The sequence below is a fragment of the Salmo trutta genome, chromosome 28 (assembly GCF_901001165.1).
Source record: "Salmo trutta chromosome 28, fSalTru1.1, whole genome shotgun sequence".
Classification (NCBI taxonomy): Eukaryota; Metazoa; Chordata; class Actinopteri; order Salmoniformes; family Salmonidae; genus Salmo; species Salmo trutta.
This window is the reverse complement of record NC_042984.1, coordinates 41,162,367-41,169,714: the sequence shown is the minus strand read 5'-3', so window position 1 is coordinate 41,169,714 and position 7,348 is coordinate 41,162,367. Positions and strand designations below refer to the sequence as shown.

The 7,348-nt window shown below is 39.1% G+C and overlaps 1 long non-coding RNA gene across 2 annotated transcripts; it reads right to left on the bottom strand.

The window, feature by feature from the left end:
• Window positions 1-1,265: 1,265 nt before the first annotated feature.
• LOC115166255 (uncharacterized) lies at window positions 1,266-3,062 on the bottom strand. Of its 2 annotated transcripts, XR_003870294.1 has the most exons (4): window positions 2,661-3,060; window positions 2,421-2,482; window positions 1,846-1,999; window positions 1,266-1,577 (listed from the first exon to the last, which is right to left on the bottom strand). It is a non-coding gene; the product is annotated as an uncharacterized LOC115166255 (long non-coding RNA). The 2 variants fall into 2 exon arrangements; XR_003870293.1 differs by having other exon boundaries at window positions 1,846-2,482; window positions 2,661-3,062.
• Between the last annotated feature and the right edge of the window lie 4,286 nt (window positions 3,063-7,348).

The window sequence follows — 7,348 nt, the reverse complement described above, 5'->3', positions numbered from 1 at the left end:
AATAGCTACTGTAAATTGGACAGTGCAGTTAGATTAACAAGAATTTAAGCTTTCTGCCAATATCAGATATGTGTATGTCCTGGGAAATGTTCTTGTTACTTACAACCTCATGCTAATCGCATTAGCCTACGTTAGCTCAACCGTCCCGTGGAAGGGACACCGACCCCGAGGAAGTGCATTTAAAGTAACAGAGACACAGGCGCACAGACACACACACACAAAACTATTTTCTAACCCTTTTCGATGACAAAGACAAGGACCAAGCATATAAAAACTGTAGACCAGCTCAACCCCTTGGACCCACTAGGCCTTTTATAGAGCAGTGGAGTGGATGCTGTAGCCTACTACAGTACCCTAGTATGATGCCATTTTAAGGGAGGGATTTTTTGATAAGCGGGAAAACAGCTGGACACACCAGCCTGGCCTCTAAGAGCAGACCTAACATAGTAAACGTACACAGCAAATCTGCCATCCAAATTTTAACACCCGCAGTGTTAAATGTAACACTTTCTTAGAAATGACACCAGGACACACCAGCCTGGCCTCTCAGACTAGACGTAACATAGTAAAGGTATACAGCAAATTTGAGATCAGAATTTTAACACCCACAATGTTAAATGTAACAGTTTCTTACAAATGATGTGAACCACCAAAATAGTGTTAAATGTCCCCATACAGTCATCCTATCTCCCAAGTCAAATTAGCCTTTGATTGACCAAAACATAATTTGTAATATTTGTACACTATTAAAATGCTCAGAATTGAAGAAATTGTACCTTTACTCTCATCTCTATCAGGAAGCCTGAAAGAACAGACTCAGTGGGCAGTGGAGCTTATATTCATGAGCTTTCCTTGACTGACAGCTCTTTGAAACACCCTTGTGGTTGTTGCCAGGTAACAAGGTAAACAATGGGCCACATGTCATTGATGACAAGGTAAACAATGTGCCACATGTCATTCAGAGCCTAAATAGTAAGCCTCAACCCATTTTCTCTGCAAAATGCTCTCATGGTCAACAGAGCTGAACATGGACTGTTGGATATCAGACAAACAGAATCAATACACAATTGCATTTCTATTGTTTTGTAACTAATTACAGAATACAGTTCACTGAGACACTTCTTCACGAGAATTAGTAAAGCCTGAGTCACCTTAGAATCTTAGACATTAGGGAATGCACATAAAAAAAACAGCATACAATAAGTGAACTGGACAATTTATAGGTGCCTCTGCATTACCATTATAAACGACAATATGTTCAGAACTGTAAGTATTGATCAGACATTTATTTGATCTTATACAATTAGGCCAGCATAGCTGAAATATTGATCAACATGAACACATAAAGGTGATCAAATAATGCTGAGACATCATTTAACATAAATTAGAGAAATAATTAGAGAAAGCGTAACATAGTCCTCCGGCTGCCCTACAGCGTGCAGGACCCATTGATTCGTACAATTTGTAACACTCATCTCCGGGTCCTGGGATGGACAGTTCACACAGGTTCCCCACATATGGCTCTGGATCAAGGAGGACTTCGTTGAACAGGAGATCCAGGAGCCTGTCTACATCGACTGTAATGTTTTTGGAAGGGAAATGTTTGTTAAACGGGTAGTGAATTACATTTCATTTTATTTAGTGTTCTGAGTTGCTATCAATTCATTGATGTAGTGATCTACTCATTCTACAATGTTTTTCTGGTGTTTTTGAAGTACTCAATTTCAAATATTCAATATTTGGTTGCGCACTTTTTGGTGAAACTGTTTGATGTTTGTATTTGGAATGTTTGTGTGCATGAAATGCTCATATGATGCATATTTGAAATGAATATCTATGACTTACAGTATGTTGGGTCTGTCTTCACAGCATATCCCCCCTCCCCTTCTTTGCCTTGGGAAAGCTAATTTTGTTTCACAGCATTCCTGCTGTGATGGTTGCCTGGGAGGTCGTGCAGACAGAGTAGTTGTTGCATTTTCTAAAATGTCTATCATTACAGCTTGATGATAGTGGAGAGACAACAGGAGATGGAAAGTGAAATAATAATACCACCCCTCCCAATCATCATGATTAGCCCCAATGATACAAGCTACATCAACTGTAAGACAACCCACACAATGGAGCAATGCGGACTGTGAACACACACACACACACGAACACACACGCATACGCAAACTCTACACACACATACATTGTAATATGTGTAATATGGCAGTATTACACATTTTGTATTGTAGATATGTAGTGATGTAATGTTGTTTTATGATCTACTGTTTAATTGTTTTGATTTTTGTGTGATGTAAGTGCCTTCATGTGTTTGGACCCCAGGAAGAGTAGCTAATGGGGATCCCTAATAAAGACAAATACAATAGAATGAAAAAATACGATTTTCAGGGGTAAATTGCCAATGCTATACATACCCGAAACTCCTTTTGTGGACAACATTCCTTCGTGTCAGCTGTGTGCTGGCAGTTCTCAGACACTTAGGGTTTAGGGATGGAAGAACAAAAACCATATAGTGACTATCAGGTGTGTTACAGAAAATATACCATTCACAAGTCAAAGCAGCCACAGCCACAGTTGCATTATCTAACGTTAGACCCCCGATCCCCCCCAAAATGTTGGCTACCGTGTCAGACTCATCAAACTCTGATACTTACATTATGGTCAGCGCTTGCAAGGTCCACTGATCCACTGTCAATGATGGTACAGCATCCGTCTTCAGGATTAGCTTCCTGGCAACACCCCATCGAATGTTCTCCCCAATTAATAAAGCAACTTCCCTTGAAATGTGCACTGCACATGATCAGAATTTTCTGTGCAGCCTGTCCACCTGAAATGAAAAGCAGCCACTGCTGTCGGATGTCTTCCTTCTTCTTCTACGGTATGGCGTCCAATCACCACACAGTGTGCTTTTGCCGGTATAAGTAGCTTGCTAGCTAACAGTCCCACAACAGATGAAAGGTCACCAGTATCTTTGATCGTACTTTCAGCTTGAGCTAGCTACTAGTAGCTATCTTACGGTTTGTAAACAAAGCCAAAGCAAGGCGCAGGCGCACATGTGATGACGGTTTTAAGGCAGTACATATTTAAATTAGTTAAGATGATAAGACGCTACCATTGGTGTATTACATTTCCGGCTTTATGTGACGTTGTATAAAGCTGGAAGTAAATCCTTGGTAATGCCTGCCTCCTGAATCCAAGTGTTTGACATGTGGGGAGGGGACCAGTAACTTTATGATCAAACTTTATGAATGTACCAGCTACACTTATTTTTCATGCTTTGAACTGGATTTATCCAAATATCATCCAATTTGATGAAAAACATGATTTTCAACATTCGGAATGTTTAAACGAACACTTTTCAAAGTGTTCACCAACTAACTCCCCTAGAGTGTTAGACCCTAACACCATGGGTGTTGCAAATTGTAACTTAAATGCTGTTGCTGTTACACCTTTTTGAGTGTTAGGGAATAACACATGTAGTGTTACAGTATTTGGGGATGGGGGGGGTGTTTTAACATTGTCAGTTGCAATGCGTTATTTGCATATTTCCCAGAATGCCTTTCAAGTGAATGTAAGACATAGAATGTGTTTCAATTAAAAGTAAACCCTTTATGACCATATATTATACATTTATTTATGGCCTAGTTATCATCAACATTGTGTTCTGAAAATCTTGGCTCATGGGCCACATCAAACCTGCAGGTCACAATAAGACGGTTTGTGAAGTGATTTGTAATTCCTATTGATATTACGTTTGATACCGGAGCTCTGAGGCATGCATCGAAATCGCTAAGCAGTTTACTTTGAAGCAGTGTGCCTATGCCTGTATCACTTTATCAGAAGCATGTGATCTATGATGTACAAAGTTTCATTTCGTTGAACAACCACCTGATTGGTTTAGTATTGGTTAGCCTGTTGGGAGTAGGGGGCAGTATTTGCACGGCCGGATAAAAAACATACCCGATTTAATCTGGTTATTACTACTGCCCAGAAACTAGAATATGCATATAATTATTGGCTTTGGATAGAAAACACCCTAAAGTTTCTAAAACTGTTTGAATGGTGTCTGTGAGTATAATAGAACTCATATGGCAGGCAAAAACCTGAGAAGATTCCTTACAGGAAGTGGCCTGTCTGACAACTTCTTGGGCTTCTTGACTCTCTTTATTGAAAACTGAGGATCTCTGCTGTAACGTGACACTTCCTACGGCTCCCATAGGCTCTCAGAAGGCGGGAAAAAGCTGAATGATGTCTTTGGAGCCCCTGGCTGAAAAACATTAGCGCCTTTGGTAAGTGGTCGATCAGAGTACAATGAGACTGAGGCGCGTGCACGAGGCGACCCCATGTTTTTATTTTCTCTGTCTTTGAACTAAAACAGGGTTTCCCGGTCGGAATATTATCGCCTTTTTATGAGAAAAATGGCATAAAAATTGATTTTAAACAGCGGTTGACATGCTTCGAAGTACAGTAATGGAATATTTAGAATTTTTTTGTCACGAAACACGTAGGGCGCGTCACCCTTCTTTACCCTTCGGATAGTGTCTTGAACGCACGAACAAAACAGAGGATATTTGAACATAACTATGGATTATTTTGAATCAAACCAACATTTGTTATTGAAGTAGAAGTCCTGGGAGTGCATTCTGACAAAGAACAGCAAAGGTAATCAAATTTTTCTTATAGTAAATCTGACTTTGGTGAGGGCTAAACTTGGTGGGTGTCTAAATAACTAGCCCGTGATGGCTGGGCTATCTATTCAGAATATTGCAAAATGTGCTTTCACCGAAAAGCTATTTTAAAATCGGACATAGCGATTGCATAAAGAAGTTCTGTATCTATAATTCTTAAAATAATTGTTATGTTTTTTGTGAACGTTTATCGTGAGTAATTTAGTAAATTCACCGGAAGTTTGCGGTGGGTATGCTAGTTCTGAACGTCACATGCTAATGTAAAAAGCTGGTTTTTGATATAAATATGAACTTGATTGAACAAAACATGCATGTATTGTATAACATAATGTCCTAGGATAGTCATCTGATGAAGATCATCAAAGGTTAGTGCTGCATTTAACTGTGGTTTGGGTTTATGTGACATTATATGCTAGCTTGAAAAATGGGTGTCTGATTATTTCTGGCTGGGTACTCTGCTGACATAATCTAATGTTTTGCTTTCGTTGTAAAGCCTTTTTGAAATCGGACAGTGTGGTTAGATTAACGAGAGTCTTGTCTTTAAAATGGTGTAAAATAGTCATATGTTTGAGAAATTGAAGTAATAGCATTTCTAAGGTATTTGAATAACGCGCCACGGGATTCCACTGGCTGTTGAGTAGGTGGGACGATTTCGTCCCACATACCCTAGAGAGGTTAAGTAGAAGAGAAAAAAGCTACTCTGCGCATGCACTACAGCGTGTAGGACATCATCTATAATAATTTGGCTGCTCTAAGTTATTTTCACCAGTAGGGGCCACTAGTGTACACTGTGTTGATCAAAGCCTCTCGTAATTAACCTATTTCCGACACAATTGGCTGGAAAGCCTCAACGCTTCAGGAAGCTTCATTACTCCATCACTAGTAATTCCTATCGGAATCCAGCCAGAGGAAGGATATCCAACAATTGGAATATTTTATCACCCACAACCTGCATTCAGAATGACTGCTATGGTGAATGACTAGACTACCTAAACCATTTAAACTGGAACAACCATCTCAGTAACGGGTGTAATAAGTCCAACCCCTTACAGATTGGATTAATTTAGAAATACTTATTTATCTTTGTGTGGTATAAGATCAATCAATCGATGGGCATGCATAAACATACAGTTGAAGTCGGAAGTTTACATACACCTTAGCCAAATACATTTAAACTCGGTTTTTCACAATTCCTGACATTTAATCCTAGTAAAAATTCCCTGTCTTAGGTCAGTTATTTTTTTTAAGAATGTGAAATGTCAGAATAATAACAGAGAGAATGATTTACTTCAGCTTTTATTTCTTTCATCACATTCCCAGTGGGTTAGAAGTTTACATACACTCAATTAGTATTTGGTAGCATTGCCTTTAAATTGTTTAACTTGGGTCAAATGTTTCGGGTAGCCTTTCACAAGCTTCCCACAATAAGTTGGGTGAATTTTGTCCCATTCCTCCTGACAGGTTTGTAGGCCGCCTTGCTCGCACATGCTTTTTCAGTTCTGCCCATACATTTTCTATAGGATTGAGGTCAGAGCTTTGTGATGGCCACTTCAATACCTTGACTTTCTTGTCCTTAAGCCATTTTGCCACAACTTTGGAAGGATGCATGGGGTCATTGTCCATTTGGAAGACCCATTTGTGACCAAGCTTTAACTTCCTGATGGATGTCTTGAGATGTTGCTTCAATATATCCACATCATTTTCCTTCTCATGATGCATCTATTTTGTGAAGTACACCAGTCCCTCCTGCAGCAAAGCACACCCACAACATGATGCTGCCACCCCCATGCTTCATGGTTGGGATGGTGTTCTTCGGCATGAAAGCCTCCCCCTTTAACCTCCAAACATAACGATGGTCATTATGGCCAAACAGTTCTCTTTTTGTTTCATCAACCCAGAGGACATTTCTCCAAAAAGTACGATCTATGTCCCCATGTGCAGTTGCAAACCGTAGTCTGGCTTTTTTATGGCGGTTTTGGAGCAGTGGCTTCTTCCTTGATTAGCCTACCAGAAGCTTCTAAAGCCATGACATAATTTTCTGGAATTTTCCAAGCTGTTTAAAGGCACAGTCAACTTAGTGTATGTAAACTTCTGACCCACTGGAATTGTGATTCAGTAAATTATAAGTGAAATGATCTTATCTGTAAACAATTGTTGGAAAAATTACTTGTGTCATGCACAAAGTAGATATCCTAACCGACTTGCCAAAACTATAGTTTGTTAACAAGAAATTTGTGGAGTGTTTGAAAAAACGAGTTTTATTGACTCCAACCTAAGTGTATGTAAACTTCCGACTTCAACTGTAGATATTAAAACAAACTATTTGAAAAGAATCTACCTGCAACAACACATTCTGGGAAGAATGATAATGCCCCTCTCACATCTTCTTCACTCTGAGAGTTAATGGAAATTGATTCCACTGTGATTCAAATAAGACTTCATTTATTCACTGTAGAGGTCGACCGATTATGATTTTTCAACGCCGGTACCGATTATTGGAGGACCCAAAAAGCCAATACCGATTACTCGGCCGATTATTATTATGATTTTTTATATGTGTATATATATATATATATATTTATATATATATATATTTATTTATATATATATATATACACACACGCACACACACACACACACACACACATACACAC